This window comes from Diabrotica virgifera, chromosome 7 (genome assembly GCF_917563875.1).
Source record: "Diabrotica virgifera virgifera chromosome 7, PGI_DIABVI_V3a".
Classification (NCBI taxonomy): Eukaryota; Metazoa; Arthropoda; class Insecta; order Coleoptera; family Chrysomelidae; genus Diabrotica; species Diabrotica virgifera.
Genome location: NC_065449.1, coordinates 77,530,592 through 77,549,634, shown reverse-complemented (window position 1 = coordinate 77,549,634; position 19,043 = coordinate 77,530,592). Strand labels below are relative to the sequence as shown.

The 19,043-nt window shown below is 33.0% G+C and overlaps 1 protein-coding gene and 1 long non-coding RNA gene across 4 annotated transcripts in view; one reads left to right on the top strand and one right to left on the bottom strand.

The window, feature by feature from the left end:
- LOC114346442 (glutamate receptor ionotropic, kainate 2-like) overlaps positions 1-19,043 on the bottom strand; it is a 793,663-nt gene that overhangs the window by 230,661 nt on the left and 543,959 nt on the right. The window lies entirely within an intron of this gene.
- The window catches only part of LOC114346465 (uncharacterized), a 97,604-nt gene continuing 84,902 nt past the window's right edge, over positions 6,342-19,043 (top strand). Inside the window, exon 1 of the long non-coding RNA XR_007699508.1 lies at positions 6,342-7,393. This is a non-coding gene — a long non-coding RNA (uncharacterized LOC114346465). The remainder of the gene's footprint in view (positions 7,394-19,043) is intronic.

Genomic DNA, 19,043 nt, shown 5'->3' with positions numbered 1-19,043 from the left:
GTCCCGAATTGCAACGAACGAAATGGCATAGATGCCCTAGCGGCAACTGCTATCAAAAGACTAAGTTTTCACTCTAATGGCATATAACATATCCCACCAGAATGAAAACAATGGAACAAAACGAAATTGAAAATGGTTATTCATTTTTGATTTACATTTACTCTGTGTGGAGTATGAAGGGAACCAGTCTCGTTGGAACTTTACCGCGCTGAGCAGATGTGACGTGAATTGTAAATTGTAGAATTCACTCATCTTCCTTAGTCTCAGCATCCGTATGGCTTGCAAATTGTAGAAGCCTCGGAGGTGTAACCAGAGAAGGTTCCCATTGTTTTCATTCTGGTGGGATATGTTATATGCCATTAGAGTGAAAACTTAGTCTTTTGATAGCAGTTGCCGCTAGGGCATCTATGCCATTTCGTTCGTTGCAATTCGGGACTGCACGCTGGGGTTTGTTTTGGTTGGATCAGGGAGAGCAGCATATGTGCCTCCTGATGAGAGACTAATAAGTTTCGAAACCGGTAGAGGTGCTTGCAGCACTCTCTGATTGGACTGGAATATGGTTCGGCTGTATTTTCGTTTTGCAACGAAATTGAAAATGGTTATTCATTTTTGATTTACATTTACTCTGTGTGGAGTATGAAGGGAACCAGTCTCGTTGGAACTTTACCGCGCTGAGCAGATGTGACGTGAATTGTAAATTGTAGAATTCCCTCATCTTCCTTAGTCTCAGCATCCGTATGGCTTGCAAATTGTAGAAGCCTCGGAGGTGTAACCAGAGAAGGTTCCCATTGTTTTCATTCTGGTGGGATATGTTATATGCCATTAGAGTGAAAACTTAGTCTTTTGATAGCAGTTGCCGCTAGGGCAACTTAGTCGTTCGTTGCAATTCGGGACTGCACGCTGGGGTTTGTTTTGGTTGGATCAGGGAGAGCAGCATATGTGCCTCCTGATGAGAGACTAATAAGTTTCGAAACCGGTAGAAGTGCTTGCAGCACTCTCTGATTGGACTGGAATATGGTTCGGCTGTATTTTCGTTTTGCAACGAAATTGAAAATGGTTATTCATTTTTAAAAAAAAGTTTTTGGACACCCTGTATAAATATTTATGTAATTGTTTATAAGAGGCTGTTTTAGCCGGGGCTGTTTTGACCGGGGCTATTTTGTGTGCGATCTATTTTGTCAGGGCTATTTTGTTTGCGGGCTATTTTGTCGAGGCTATTTTGTGTTCGGGCTATTTTGACGGGGCTTTTTTGACGGGGCTGTTTTGACCGGGCTATTTTGTCGGGTCACGACCTACGTACGTAGTACCATTTTTTTTAATAAATTTTTGATCTCAACTATAATTTTGTACAAAGTGGCCCGTTTGAAATATTTAAACTAATATATTTATCAACTAATGTAATTTTGAGTTAACGGTATAAGACGAGAAACCAGTGGCGGCTCGTGGCCTTAGAGACAGGGTCGGCAAGGTCTTTTTGTCTCCTCATATAGGCATACCATCTAATTAAAAGGCTTAAATTATCATAGCAGATTTTTTTGTTTGGTTTACTTGACATTATCTTTTTCATGGTGTTTCGACAATATGTTTTGATTGTTCTGAGACAAGAGAAATCCCGTTCATTTAAAGCAGAAGTTGGTGTTAATAAGAGAATTGATGATCAGTTTGTTATGTTGTAATGAATTGCAGTACTTACTATATAAAATTACACATATTTTGTAACTTATCTAACTTTCTGAAAATATTTCGATCAGCGTAATTTTTAAGTAATTTGTAATAATAAATATCTTGAAAGTTCTTTGGCGAAGGTAACTTTTAAATTTTGAATCGTCAAAGAGGTCAAAAATTTGCAAATCTTCTAAATTCGAAAAACGAGTATCTATTTGCATAATACATAGTAGATATCCAAAATTTCAAAATATACTCATTTTTCGAGATATGTTTCATGCCTGTGTCTTTTTTGGGGTGGTTCGGAAATATCAAGCGAACCCAAAACGTCACTGCGTATATATTGAAAACTACTATCATTACGAAAATCTTTGTGATTTTGCACCAGTTTTCTTATTCTATATTTGAAATAAATAATGTTAGTTGACTGATTTTGAACAACAATGAATATCAAATCGGTTTGGGCAGACACTTTCTTAAAAATATTTAAAAGAGTATTAAAAGAGTAATCATTTAATAAAGTTTTCAAACCGATTGCTTCACTGATCAAGATATGACATCACAACTTTCAAAATCATCGCCTTCGATAATAAATTAAAAAAACTTCCAAAGGCTGTTCACGAAAATTTGCTCCAGTGGAAACTAACCGAGGTTTAAAATTTCATCGCGTCTGACAAACTGTATGCATTTTTTTCGAAACAAATTGTTCTGAAAGAGTAGTCCGTTTGGCCGAGCTAAACTGGCAAGAAAAGACGATATTCTTAATTTTTGTACACGTATCCTGCAAAACTAAATTCATTCTATTCCCATGACAGTGAGCAAATAAAGCTTGTGGTGCAATAGTTTTAACTCTTGCCTGGAGACCGTTCAATTCACCAGACATCACGGCAGCGCCGTTATAAGTTTGCCTCAATTTGCCCTACCAATTAATTTTTGATATCAAAAAATTTTAATCTGTTCTTTAAAACACCAAAAACATATTCTGCCTTATAGCTTTTACTCACTGTAAAACCTTAAAACCTCTCATAAATATTACCACGTAACGCGTATCGGACAACAATTGAAAATGATTGTAAATGACATGATAATCAGAAGTTTTGTCTATTTCTAGCGAAAAGCAAATGGTTTTCTGAAGCTCAGATCCAATAACGTTATTCAAAATGTAACTAATTAATTATATTAGTTCATTCTGTACTGTTTTAGACATGCCGCTAAATATCTTAGAATCAGAAAGTACATTAGAAAATCCAAATCGTATTTCTTAAACAATTTTATTAGTTACCTATAATTATATTATATAACGATTATACGATATTATATATTTATAAATGAATGATAATTCCTGACAACTTAAAAAAATTACAATATCAATTAAACGACGAAAAACGGCGTGATTATTTTTTAAAATTTCTGCCGATGCTTCCAAATGAAACCGACAGATTTAAATATGCCGTACCTGCCGCTTAATGCCTGCGGAGAAATATATGTTTGGTTGCTCATCGACTTGTATTTTTCGTTGGTTTTACGTGTAAATCGTCAAGCTACGGAGGAGCTGGGATCGGCTAGCCGAACAGTAAGATGAATGGCTCGGATCATTCAGTGTTTGAAAATGCGCAGGGATCACTTAACGCCCGGATTGGTCGAATCCATTTAAAAGCCATGAATAAAATTTAGTCTGTATTATCTGACAGTTTTTTTATTTCACAGATACAAAAAATTACATAAACTCTAATTAAATTGAATATTAAAAAAATCTATAATATCTATAAATGTGTGGGTCGGCACTGCCGACCCTGCCGACCTTGACCGGCCGCCACTGCGAGAAACGTTTTATACCGTTGCGTTATGACAGTGAAAAACTTGAAAATGGACGATGATAGGGAAATTAACGGCACTGAAAAATTCAAATACTTAGTATTCATACTCTCAAAGAATGGAGCCACCGAGCAAGACATAACCAGTAGATTAGCAGAGACTAGTTATTTTTTTTATTTCTTAAGCATTCCGTATACCTATGTGGCCGTGAAAATATTCAATAAAAAATAATTTTTCTAAAAAAAATACATGATAATCTAGACTGGTCCTTAATTTATTAATATTGGATGAGATGGTACACGAAAATTAGACCAAAATCATTAGACCAAAAGCAGTAGACCGAACTCATTAGACCGAAAAGCACTTTACCGAAACCTCACTAGACCGAACAGCATTAGACCGAAATGGTAAATAAATTTAAAACGTTTGCAATTCGACACCCCCATCGAACAAGGTTGTAACTCATTTTTAGCGATTTTACAGGAGAGGCAAAAAACGAAAACAAGAATTTTTAAAAATTTGTAGTGAAATGGTTTAAGTCTAAAACAGCCTCTTATAAACAATTACATAAATATTTATACAGGGTGTCCAAAAACTTTTTTTTAAAAATGAATAACCATTTTCAATTTCGTTGCAAAACGAAAATACAGCCGAACCATATTCCAGTCCAATCAGAGAGTGCTGCAAGCACTTCTACCGGTTTCGAAACTTATTAGTCTCTCATCAGGAGGCACATATGCTGCTCTCCCTGATCCAACCAAAACAAACCCCAGCGTGCAGTCCCGAATTGCAACGAACGACTAAGTTGCCCTAGCGGCAACTGCTATCAAAAGACTAAGTTTTCACTCTAATGGCATATAACATATCCCACCAGAATGAAAACAATGGGAACCTTCTCTGGTTACACCTCCGAGGCTTCTACAATTTGCAAGCCATACGGATGCTGAGACTAAGGAAGATGAGGGAATTCTACAATTTACAATTCACGTCACATCTGCTCAGCGCGGTAAAGTTCCAACGAGACTGGTTCCCTTCATACTCCACACAGAGTAAATGTAAATCAAAAATGAATAACCATTTTCAATTTCGTTGCAAAACGAAAATACAGCCGAACCATATTCCAGTCCAATCAGAGAGTGCTGCAAGCACCTCTACCGGTTTCGAAACTTATTAGTCTCTCATCAGGAGGCACATATGCTGCTCTCCCTGATCCAACCAAAACAAACCCCAGCGTGCAGTCCCGAATTGCAACGAACGAAATGGCATAGATGCCCTAGCGGCAACTGCTATCAAAAGACTAAGTTTTCACTCTAATGGCATATAACATATCCCACCAGAATGAAAACAATGGAACAAAACGAAATTGAAAATGGTTATTCATTTTTGATTTACATTTACTCTGTGTGGAGTATGAAGGGAACCAGTCTCGTTGGAACTTTACCGCGCTGAGCAGATGTGACGTGAATTGTAAATTGTAGAATTCACTCATCTTCCTTAGTCTCAGCATCCGTATGGCTTGCAAATTGTAGAAGCCTCGGAGGTGTAACCAGAGAAGGTTCCCATTGTTTTCATTCTGGTGGGATATGTTATATGCCATTAGAGTGAAAACTTAGTCTTTTGATAGCAGTTGCCGCTAGGGCATCTATGCCATTTCGTTCGTTGCAATTCGGGACTGCACGCTGGGGTTTGTTTTGGTTGGATCAGGGAGAGCAGCATATGTGCCTCCTGATGAGAGACTAATAAGTTTCGAAACCGGTAGAGGTGCTTGCAGCACTCTCTGATTGGACTGGAATATGGTTCGGCTGTATTTTCGTTTTGCAACGAAATTGAAAATGGTTATTCATTTTTGATTTACATTTACTCTGTGTGGAGTATGAAGGGAACCAGTCTCGTTGGAACTTTACCGCGCTGAGCAGATGTGACGTGAATTGTAAATTGTAGAATTCCCTCATCTTCCTTAGTCTCAGCATCCGTATGGCTTGCAAATTGTAGAAGCCTCGGAGGTGTAACCAGAGAAGGTTCCCATTGTTTTCATTCTGGTGGGATATGTTATATGCCATTAGAGTGAAAACTTAATCTTTTGATAACCTTTTTTTAATTTAAATTATTTGAGAAAAAGGAAGAACGTATTCAATTTATTTAATTTAAAATGCATTTTACTGTTGCCCGATAACAGAAAAAAAAATGTTTATATCATAAATTAACATTGATTTTCGCTTAACTTAAATGTTCAAACTTCCAAGAGGCAGGAAAGACAGGACTCGAGTTCTCTGAAAAGACAATTTTTATTTAATGTGGTTAAGATAAACATCTGAATAGAGGATAATTACCATTTCCGAAAAAATGTATTTTTAAGGAATTATTTTATGATGAATTCTGAAGGGAGCTTTTTTTTCGGGGCTATTGTGTCGGGGCTATTTTGTCGGGGCTATTTTGTCGGCGGGCTATTATTCCGCGGCTATTTTGTCTGCAGGCTATTTTGTCGGAGCTATTTTGTGTGCGGGAAATTATGTCGGGGCTATTTTGTCGGAGCTTTTTTGACGGGGCTATATTGACGGGGTACCTACGTAGGTAGTTACATACATTCACAATTCACAATTATAATCTAAGATGTTCATAATTAGGGACTGAAATGGTTAAATTATTTACTAATATTTCTCTAGCAAACTTAAGAATTTAGATAGATAGATAGATAGATAGATAGATACATTTATTTCCTTTTAAAATTTTACAATTTTATGGAAAGGGTGAGAACAAATATTTCGTTCCTTTTTTTTTTTTTTTTTCCCTTTTCATCCCAAGAAACACACAATATGTTTATTTTAGGGATAAACAAAAGAAAGAAATAAATAAAAAAAAAAAAAAAAAAAAAAAAAAACAACGAGTTATATAAGAATTAATTAAAGATACAAAGTATAATTTACGTATTTAACTATTCATTTATGATGAAAGACCTAAGTTTTAGAACATTCCAGATATAGCCAGCTATTATTTTAGCTGAATACACTGTAATGTTATTTAAGGTATGAGTTACAGTATCAATATCGGCTATATAATTAATGGATGATTGTTTCATACAAGAATATATTGGACAATCAAAAAGTATATGTTCAATTGTTTCTAACTCCTTATTGTTACAAATAGTACAGATTTCATTAGGATTAATTTTATATGTAGAATCCTTATAAGTGAACGTTAAGCAGAATGAATTACATAATCGAAGCTGTGCAATAGTTCTTGTAATCTGGATGGGCATTTTTAGGCATAAGTATTTTTGACTTAATTCGGAAAGAGCTAGGTGTTTATATAAGGGGAGAAAATTGGATTGCTGACAAAGAGAAATATCTAATTCTGAGAGCTTATTTTTAAATTTGATTAACAAGGCTTTTCTATTCAGTTGTAGGGAATGAAGGGAGAGATTATTCCAAATAGGTTCAGCATCAATAAAAGTAAAAAGTGATTTTACCTGCGCTGCCCAGTTATACCTGCTATCGGTCTCCATCAGTTGTAGTTGACGAAAAAAGCACATTTTGGGGTAACGGGAATCGTCCATCATATAAATTTTCTTTAACCAGTTTAGTGTCCACTTGAATATATTATACAAGAGTTTGACTCTGCCGCATTCCACTCTGACTATGTAACCGGGTGTGGATATGGGAAGCATAAGAATTCGTTTTAGGAATTGTACTTGAACTTGTTCGAGAACATCTACATAACGGAGTGCCCATACAGAAATACAATTGGAGATTGTACTTGTTACTAATGCATCAAAAAGTTGTAGCCTCGTTTGCATGCAGTCAATTTTAAGTTTAGCTAGAACAGGTATAAGTGCTCCAGTTGCTTGTTTAGCTTTCGCATTACTCACATCTGCCATTTCACGGAATAGAGACGAAGAGGCAAAAGTCACTCCAAGGTAATTATAGGTGTTAGTTAATAGAATGGGATATTGATTGAAAGTGAATTTAATATTATTTTTTAAGTTATAAGGAGCCCTAGAGAAACACATAATTTTAGTTTTAGCAGTATTGACAGTAAGTTTGTTTTGTTTGCAGTAATCCTCCAACATTTTTAATTTTTTTGATATATCGATCTCCGAGTGACCTAATATTACCAAATCGTCAGCGTATAAAAGCATAAGAGTTTCATTTACGTTATTAACATTGATGCCTTCTGCTCCGCGGCTTTTAAAAAAATCTTCGATGTCTGCAAGAAATAACGCAAATAACAAGGGACTGAGGACTTCTCCCTGTAACACGCCCTCACAAATGTTAAACGATTTAGTATATTGCTCGTCAGCATTAACCCTAAAGGTAGCATTAGAATAGAAAGATTTAAGTAGAAGTACAATTTTAGAGCTAATACCCAAAGCAAAAAGTTTAGACCAGAGCAACGCGTGGTTAATGCAATCAAAAGCCCGCTTAAAGTCAACAAACAATACAAATAGCTTGCGCTTTTTAAATCGGAGACGAAATTGAATGATGGATGTAAGAGTATAGACATTATCGTAACAACCACGTTCTTTACGAAAACCAGATTGGGATTCGGGAAGTATATTAAACGATTCTACCCAATTGACTAAACGGTTCAAAATAATTTGCATGAATACTTTAGTAATGCAGTTTACTAAAGCAATTCCCCTGTAATTGGAAGGATCGTTAGAGGGACCTTTTTTGTGGAGCATTTTTAGAGTAATTTTCGACCAACTATTAGGAAAAGTGGAAGTGTTGAAGATAGTATTGAAAAATGAGTTAAGGTATAAGATCCAGTTATTTGGTAAGTATTTGTAAAACTCATAGGGAATATTATCAGATCCTGGAGCTTTGTTGTTTTGACAGGAATTTAAAGCTAAGTAAATTTCATTGGTGGTAATAGGATTATCAAAATACGGATTCCTCGCATCGAAATAGAGGGTTGTGTCCACTATCCCGGCTCCCATAATTTCAGAGTAGAATGTTTCCCATGTTGCAGCAGGTAAAGATATGTAACTATTTGAAATATTTCGAGCTCTTTTAATATGAAACCAAAAAGTTTTTGAATCAGTAGAGTTGGAAATATTACCAATAATATTTTGTTGAAATTCAGTTTTTTTTACTTTTAATAATTTTTTATACTCTGCTTTAATAATTAAGTATTCGTTTTTAGTTTGATTTGAGAAATTGTTTTGTTGACAAATTTTGAGTTTACCTTTAACTGATTTCTTTAGATCTCTACATTGACAATCATACCACGGTTTGTGTTTATTAGGTCTGTTAGGAGCGATTATACTTTTTGACAGCCCAAGATTATCAGCTGTTTTATAAATATTATCCAACAGGTTTTTGTTTGCCATTTCGACATCATGAATTATGTGCACCCCCGCCGAATTTTGCATGTTTAGTTTATAAGACAAAACTAAAGATTCATTTAACTTAAAAATAGTTTTATTTTTTATTATAGTTTCTTTCATAGGTGAGAGATACGTTTGAGTTATAAAGCATGAAACAGGAAAGTGGTCTGATAAAGTACACGTTGTATTTACGTAAACATCATTAACAAAGTGCAAATGTGAGTTATTTACCCAAACTAAATCTATTGTACTCTTGCCCATAGGGCCGACGAAAGTAAATTTTGCAGGCCGATCAGAAATACACCTACCATTTAACAGACAGAACCCGTTAAAATTCATGAAATCAAGAAGGCATCTACCTTTTGCATTAATTACAGTATCTAAACTTTGTCTCTCGTCAAAAAAATTTGTGTTTTCAAATATTTCAGGAGGGGATACGTCATTGTCTGAAACACGGGAGTTAAAGTCTCCTCCAATAATTATAGGTGTATCATTAAATTTCTCTAAAATATTAGATAACACCTCCTGAAATAGTGACAATAAATATTCAATACTTAGACTAGGTTTAAAATAAACGTTACAGACTACAAATTTATAATTATTGCTAGATATTAAACAAAAGATCCACCAAGGTGATTTATCAATACAAACAGAAGAAAGGTTGGGATTACAAAAAATTGATAGACCACCGCTAGCCCTACCCAAGGATTTTTCTTTTATGGCAACTGAACTGGCACATGAGTAAGTAGATAAATAATTTGAAAATTTTATATTTTCGGTAATAACCCATGTTTCCGATAAACAAAGAATGGGTATATCATTGAAATCACTTAAAAAGTCATTAACACTATTAATTCCTTGTGAGTTCCAAAAAACAATGTGTACTGATTGCTATTCAGATTTCGAGGAGGCAGGTTTTACAACTTTTAGGCCAGACTCTCGGTTAGGTGAAGACTCTTCCTCGCGAACTCTTTTGTTGGATAGTATTTGAACGATTTGCGGAACTCCATAAACATATTTAATAGTGAGATTTGTTTCAGTTTTTAATCGTAACTCTAGTTCTGCACGTAAATCATTTAGATGTTGACGCTGTTTAAGGTGTCATATCAGAGATTATCTTAACTGAAGGATATAAATTACGAGAAATATTCTTCTTGTTTCTCAAAACGTCCAATGCAGCCTATTTAAAAATATATATTCTATGATTTTATACTGAATAAAAATTGAATTTCACTATATTTTAAACTTTCCTCCGAATCACTATTTTATTTTTTCCATACATAAATCTATTTTTATACTAGACTGTGAAATTTCAGGTCAGGCTGAGCATTTTATAAAGAATAATAATTATGGTTTTGTGAGTAGCTTTTGCTTTTATTCCATTTTTTAATGGGTTGTTTGGCTACTGAACCGTTCCGTTCGCAAAACTGCTTTTATATCTAGTAATTGATATTGCATGTAATTTTTACGTACAATAAAAGAATAATAAAAAAAATACAATCACTTTTCAAAAGCAAAATTGAAATATAACGGACGCGCCATTACTTCAAAAATAACATTTATTTCTGTTATTATTGATATATTATTGAAATATGATAAAATTGTTAGTCAAATTAATAATGGCAAAAGGATTCTATATTAAATTGAATCAATATTAATTAAAAATATTAAAACATGTAGACTTTCTACAAAAATATTATTTCCTAAAATAGTGTTTTTTATTGCAAGTCAAAAGTTGCTCAAACTGTCACTGTGACTTGACGTTAACCCAAAAAATTGATTTAATTGGGTTTTAACCCAAAAAAATTTATTTAAAAATTTAAAAATTATTATTTCGTCGCCTCAAAGCAACAGTAAGATATGTAAAAAGAATGACTTTTTTGATATCCATGTCAAATGATTCGAAACAAACCCTTCTGTTGAGAGTAACACTAAGATAAATAAAAAGTGATATACTTTTTTCATAATATCACATATCCTTGTGTAGCTTAAATCCTTTTAGCCCAAATTCTATAATGCAACACTAAGACAACTTACATATCATACCATTATATTTTGTCGTTTATTAATTTTGGTCATCAATATTAATGCAACACTAAGTTATCTTACTCCAGTGGCGTGCGGTGACATTTTCGGAAGAGGAAGCGATTCAATAAGGGTTTAACAAATATTTTCTTACGAGGGTCGAGATCAAAACATATACCTACTTAATAGGTGTATACCTAATGTATTACCTGTTAACTTATATCGACTAAAAACAAGAACTACAAAAAATTAGGTATAGTGTTTAACCCAGTCTGAGAGACATGCACACGCCTTGAGAATGAGATTCGGGTGATACAAATTCATTGAGGCAAGAAGGATTTACTCTTATAAGCGGGCGTCACTCCATCCCGCCCCAATGCTTCATACTATCCACTTCCCCTCCGATAGCACTCTGATGCGCTATATGGGCTCTCCATCCGCAAAGTGCTTATTATGTGGGAGTCCTGGATACAAGGACTGACAAACGAAATCCTATCCCGATCAATGCAGGTTAGTGACTCTAGTGACTTAGTATATCGTATATCTAGTGACTTATCATCGATCTGTACTGCTTGCTCAGGGTCGAGTCCCTGCTCCAGGCTTGGTTTCTTTAAACTTAAAAAGAAGAGTTCTATTCAAAATTGTTTTTATATTCCGACTTCGAATCACCTTCCATAACACACAACTTTCAACAATATGATACTTATTTACTTATACTTGAGTCCTATTCTCTTATCAACCAATGCAAATTTTTTGTCGATAATATCGTCGTAAAATTTTGGATTTTCTGATAATTGTTTAATAAATGCACTCTTTTTCAATGGATAATAGGGCTAACTTGGAAAGTCTGTCTTCACTTGTAAAATTTATTGTAAAACTTTTGATGCGTTTTAATGCTGAAAAACTTCGTTCAACTGATGCACTTGTAGCTGAGATAGTTAGTACCTACTACTTAATTCACACAACTTGCCCACTTCACACATATACTGATTTAAACCAGTAGTATTCAAAAAATTCAACCGATTCCTAAGTATTTCTTTATCACTAATTTCAGGTGTTTTATAAATGACATTTAACTGAGAATGCAAAGCTAGATTATCAAAAAAATCATAATTTAATCGTACTGAATTAAGTAGATACATACCTCTGTAGGAGATTTTAATGAATTATAATTAGACATATTAAAATTACATAATTCTACATATTTTTATTTCTTTAAAATTTTCAAAGTAATAATTCATTTGTTGTAGAATATTATCAAAAATTTCGATGTATAATCGTCGATAGGTCTCTCTTTCGCCGACAATATCAATCATCATTATTTTTCTTTTAGGTTCGAAGCCCATATTTTCAGCTTTATCCCAAATATTTTTAAACAGCTCATTTTTTTAATCATCATGTCATCAAATTGTTTTATACAAAATGCAATGTCACTTGACTTCGTCTGTAAAATGTCGTAGGTACTATAAAACATCAGTAAAAGGAAAAATCTCAAAATGTCAAATAAAATATTAGTAAAAATATTAAGCAAAAAATTGAAATCGAGCCATTTGTACCTAAATACCTACCCCTTATAGCAGCAGTAACAGACTCCGCATCTCGTTTTCGAATCGGAAGCGGTCGGACGAGCGCTTCCAGGCGTATCAAAATTCGAGTGAAAGGAATATGACTAGCGAGTGAGGTTATTAAACCCTGACCAATTTTTGAACGGGACAAATGCATGACAAGCAGCGATTTTGAGATGCGCTTCCGTCAGGACCGGACTGAATCGTTGAATTGTGTGCTTATTTGAGACCGTTCGTATGCGATCAAATTTTAATAATGTTTCAATGCCTATTAGTTACATAATAGATTACTTAGATTAGGGAAATATTGTTGATAATTAAATACTAATTAATAATATATGTATTTTCTTATATGGAAGTATAGGGAAGCGCCGCTTTCCCCGCTTCCATGGACCGTACGCCTCTGTCTTACTCACATATCCTACTGTTGCCATGTAGTTAGTGCTGAGTTGCGATTATGTCTGTATTCATATCATCCAGCTTGAGGTCACAATTTTATCTTCAGTAATTTAAAAAATAGTTCTATTACATTGATGTTAAAAGGTGTATGTTAAGAGTAAAAATGAATAATGCAGTCAATTTAAATTGTAAAAATTATGTGTATCTAGAAGTCAGTATTCAATGTATTTAGCGAACAAAAATAATACTTATTCTGAGTTGTAATCTGGAATTTATCAAGCACAGGAAAAAGGTACCTAAGTTAAATTCATGATAAATTCCCCTTTAGAAATTTCGGGCTGATTTAAGAAGATGCAATAAGTTTTTACTTTCACAACTTTCAGTATCCGCTATTATCAAAACTGATTCTGATGATTTTTTTCATTTTATTTTGTTTATTATCTTGTCAAATTTTTAAATTTTTGGAAAACCAATATGTTCATGTTATAATTTATGTAATAACATGTTTGAACAACAAAATTGTTTTGTTTTCTGTATTGAAAGGTGTAAAATTTTAAACAAAACTTAAGTGCAATATAAGTTTTATGTAACAGAAATTTACGGATATCGTTAAAAAATAGAATATCTTTGAGGACAACAGTAGGACAACTAACTTTTTTTCCAATTATTTTTTACTTTTTTATGAATTAATATAAACTGTTATGTGACGCATGTAAAGTGGATAGATACTCAAACCAAATTCCATGTAAATCCATTCAAATATAAAAAAGTTATTAATTACTCTGAAGTTTCGTAAAATTTTTAATTGCGTTTTTCTCGAAACTACATTATTTTACATATCCTACTCTTGCTTTGAGGCGACGATTTGTACCCAGTGCTTTAATAGTTATTTATAAAACAGTTCGTGAAGGATGTTTTTGGTGAACGCACGCGATGTTTAGAGCACTAGCGACAGCGGAGCGAGTGCTATACATCGCGTAATTTCGCAAAAAGTACTTCACGCAGAGTTTCATACAATATTACAAAAAGAAAACTGTAACTCTTCGTCACTGGAATTCGAAAGTTAAGGATATTTGATATAAGTAAATCTCATTTAAACTATTAACACGTAAGCTCCATAAACGCTGTTTACGCCCGAAATACATACAAATTTTTATGCACGACTGTTTTAATGATCATTTATTAATAAAGATACAAAATTCCTTGCACGATCGGCTTAGTGATTATTTTTTAATGCTTCTTTTTCTTTCCACCTTTTGCGAGCAATTTATTATAAATACCGTTTCAAAAGTTACATGAATTTTATAGCTCAATTTTTTATAACTCATCCTGTATAACAATTCACCGAATCATTTGTATTGGTTAGTTAATAAAAAATGTCATATTGAAAGAAATAGGTGTAAGAAATAATAATATGATAGAACAGTAATCTCTATACCTATGTTAGCGTTACCCAAGCAACAAAGTAAATAAGTCAAGAATAGTAAGTTGCCATTATTTATCGTATTGAAAGTTTCATAACACATTTTTTAAGAAGGTCTTTTATAATGGAAACTATTGACGATGAAACATTTTCTGGAACACCACCGGAAATTTTTAAAGCAGCAGAAGATGCAAAATTAAGTTTACTACCCGATAAATCTGAGAAAATATACGATAAGGTCTACGATGAATTTGTTAGTAAAGTAGCAAACCCTAACATTTCTATAAATAATTGTTCAAATTGTGTTATAAATATAAAATTATAGATGTAGGAAACTTATGTTTGATTGCTAAAGTTATAATTCCTTTATTAAAATAAAATACAATAAATAAAAACTTTGTGTTTCACTAACCTCAGCCGCTATCTAACATTACCGCCCGGCGGGCGATAAAGAAGCCCACGGGCGCTAAAGTGGCACTTTACGCCCGCCAAATGTATACATAATATATGGACTTTATCACCCGGTCGTGCATAAAAGTATTTTCCACCTACCTCTACCGAAAGTATACTTTTCCGGACCTGATTGTAGGGAGCAAAGTTGTACTTTTCCTCCCTAGGGAGGAAAACATTTTTCCTCCCTAGGGAGGAAAAGTAAAAGTGACGTCATGGTATTTCATTCATGAAATATAACTTATTGACGCCCTGTACAATATCTATTTTCTATTACGTAAGTATCTATACATTTTAACGTTTATTTAAAAACACTCTGTATTTTACAGAATGGTAAAAAACAGTAAATTGTTATTCTGATTTAACAATGTTTACATTAATAATTTGACTTATATTTGACAGTTGACAGTTATATTGTACCTACTTGTTAGTTTTAGTTCTAATAAATTTTGTTGGTTAGTTACATAAATAAATTAAATAAAAATGAAAAAATGACTTGTTATTTGAGGAAGGTGGAAAAACCATATGTATAACATGGGAGTAAAGTGCCTTTTCCTCCCTTGAATGATTACTGCCCTCCGCTACGCGTCGGGCAGTAAACTTCATTCTCGGGAGGAAAAGTAGCACTTTCCTCCCTTGTTATACAAATAGCTATTTTTCTACAACCACTATTCAAAGTGCACTTTTCTGCACGGTTTTATGTTAGCAAACTTGATATTTTCTCACAGTATAAGATATTTGACATTAGTGTGCAGAAAAGTGACGTTTCTGTGCCGCAAAGTGACGTTTCTGTGCCGCAAAGTTCTTTTCTGCACAGTTGACTACCTCATTCTAAGTAACGTTATATTCTGTTTACATCCGTGGACTACCGCGTTCTGAGTAACGTTATATTCTGTTTACATCCGTGGTTAAACTTTAGACAAATATATAACCTATAAGACAATTATTATATTTAACTATAGCATAGACACTAAATTATGGATGTTACAACTGTTTTATTTTACAATTTTATTCTTATTAAACATTTTATAATTATCAAATAACCAATTAGGATTTAGCAACCTGTGCAAGAGACGTCGAATGAAGTAGGTTTTGTGTAAATCCGTGACTGCATAAATATAATGTCAATAATGTGTAATAATTGTTTAAATTTAAACAAATTAAGGCAGTGCATTAATTTTTTAACTGATTTCTGTGCAATTTATTTAGGTATAAGGAATTTAAATTGATTAGTAGGTATTAATTAAATACAGTTTAAAATTTATCACATAGGTACCTATTATAATTAATCGTCGTTTGGAAATTGTGATTTTTATTTTTAGGAAAATCTGTGCTTGTAGAAAAAGTATAGTGTGAAACACGTGCAGAAAGGTAATTTCTCACTCGTTTGAATTGCGGCACTCGCTTGCGCTCGTACCGCAACTTTTCAAACTCGTGAGAAATTAGTACCTTTCTGCACTTGTTGCACAATATACTATTACAAATCCATATAGACCATGTGGTGAGACCGCTCCCGTCTGGAAAAATTCTGATTCGGTTTCTTTGTGGATTCCTATTCAAAAATGTCCCCTTTAAACAAATCTGAAGGGCGCCGGGCGGAATTTTTGGGCAGAAATTGTGTAAACAATTTCTTTAAACAAATACAAAAGATCACCTTTTTTGCTCCGGAACATATATTTTTGAGTTTTGTGGGTCATTCTGAACAAGAAAGGTATCTTTTTCGAATTATCATTATTATTTCCAGTATCAATTTTCTCAAAAATTGATAGTTTTCGAGTTATAGGCGAATTAAAATCTGAAAAATGCGAAAATACGCATTTTCGAGGCTTCAAAAATTAATATTCAAATTAGTATTTTTGAGGTTGCCAGATACTTAAATTGAAGACTAAATATTCAGCTTCAAGATTCTGAAGAGTGATCGCGTCTAACTTTAATTTATACCGTTGTTTTTAATTGTTAAATTTGCATGTTTATCCGATTTTTTTGTCGGTACGGCGCGCTCCGTTTCAAAAATCTCCTATTTTCCTCCGAAAAATATTTTTTCTAGATTCTTTGGGACATTCTAAATAAAATAAGTTTCTTGACATTTTTCTCAAAAGTTAATAGTTTTAAAGTTATAAGCGATTAAAAATCCGAAAACGCGTTTTTTTGTCATTTTTCGAATTTTAAATCGCTTATAACTTAAAAACTATTAACTTTTTAGAAAAAAGGCACGAAACTTATTTTATATAGAATATCACAAAGAATCTGGAAAAAATATTTTTCGAAGGAAAATAGGAGATTTTTGAAATGGACCGTGCCGCACCGGCAAAAAAATCGGATAAACACGCATATTTAACAATTAAAAAACAGCAGTACAAATTAAAGTTAGACGCAATCACTCTTCAGAATCTTGAATCTGAATGTTCAGTCTTCAATCTAGGTATCTGGTAACCTCAAAAATACTAATTTAAATATGAGTTTTTAAGCCTCGAAAATGCGTATTTTCGCATTTTTCAGATTTTAAATCGCCTATAACTCCAAAAATATCAATTTCTGAGAAAAAGATAACTTTCTTGTTTAGATTGATCCAAAAAATTTAAAAATATATGTTTCAGAGCAAAAAAGCATGATCCTTTGTATTTGTTTAAAAAAGTTGTTTAAACAATTTCTGCCCAAAAATTCCACCCGGCACCCTTCAGATTTATTTAAAGGGGACATTTTTGAATGGGAATCCACAAAGAAACCAAATCAGAAATTTTTTTCAGACGGGAGCGGTCTCACCACATGGACTAATATCATACTTGCCAAATAGTGTTGGTACTATACATATAAATTATGTTCAATAAACATGTCTGGCTACTACAAGAGGCTTACGACAGGGAAAGTAAATGCTTGACCCTTCTTAAATTCTACGCAACTGATGGAATTGCTACTTCAGCATAATTTTTAGATTCTCCAATACTTTCCACGCAAATATTATACTCTTTATTCGTAACGATAACATCATTAGTTGTCGATATATTTGAAGTTACAAATGAAGGGGCACAACACGTTAATCAAAATAGCTGTGCAGTTTTATTTTTAGCTTTAGATATCTCGAAAACTAATTACTTTATCTTTGCGAATGCAGAGTATGTTATTTACATAAAAAGTATTGGAGAATCTAAATATATCGCTAAAATAGCAATTCCGCCAGTGGCATAGAATTTGAGAATAGTCAAGCATTCACTGTTCACTGTATATACATATATACAGGGTGTTTCATTAAGAATGTCCAATCTCTGATTTGTAGTTTCTAGACCTCAAAATATTAAGATCTAACAAAAATCACTTAAATCATAAATGGATCCTTACTGAGTTACAGAGTGTTTTATTTAAAAATCTAAAAGCCAGAAGTTTTAAAATTTTGGTTTTGAACTAAAACATAAAACGGCACAGTTATTTTGATTAATGTATTGTGCCGCTTAATTTTTGATTTTAAAGTATCTCAGTAACTAATGATTTTATCGTTAATAATGAATAATATACCCTTCAGTCTCATTATATATCTGAATTGTCAATATGAATGAGTCAAATGGAATTAAAATTTTAGACGAAGATTTTTTTAACAAACAACAAAAACAAAATTTGTTTAATTTATTAATCTTTTGTATTTTGATAACAATTTCCGAAATGGACGTCAAAAGACGCTTACTAGAATACCTCTTATAGGAATATCCCGCTTTAAGGAATATAAATTTGAGGCCCCGAAACGGTTCTACTAGCCACCAATGATCGGTTTTTAGAATATCACGGTTATAGGAATACTTTTACTTGGCGAAAAGGCTATTCCAATAAGCGGGTTCGACTGTATATTATTCAACGAGCATGTAATGATGGCTATTAATCACGATGATGAAGTTTGCGACACGAGCCGTAGGCGAGTGTCGTAATTCATCAGAGTGAATAATAGCCATTACATGCGAGTAGAATACTATACTTTTTCTACGACATTTTTTTTATTTTAATTATTAAAAAATATAATTATCAACTACTCGAGATCTAAAATATAATAATTTACAAAAATACCTAAATGCTGTTTACCCCTAGTACGTGGCTGAATAATTGGTTGCCGACTATTACCAAATTCTTATGTATTATAAAAATACAACAATAAATACCTAGTCAATCCAAGTTCTATTCGTTTCCGAAAAATTATAAGCATATATTTGTACCTGCTGTCACTGAATCTAATAAATTATATGAAATGGCTATTATCGGTGGACGTATTTAATACAGTTATAATGTATATTTACATTTAACCATATAAAATATAATAATATAACTATATAATATATTATGTTATAACATATTTAACACAATATAACTTAAAAAGTAAACACAATATTAGTTA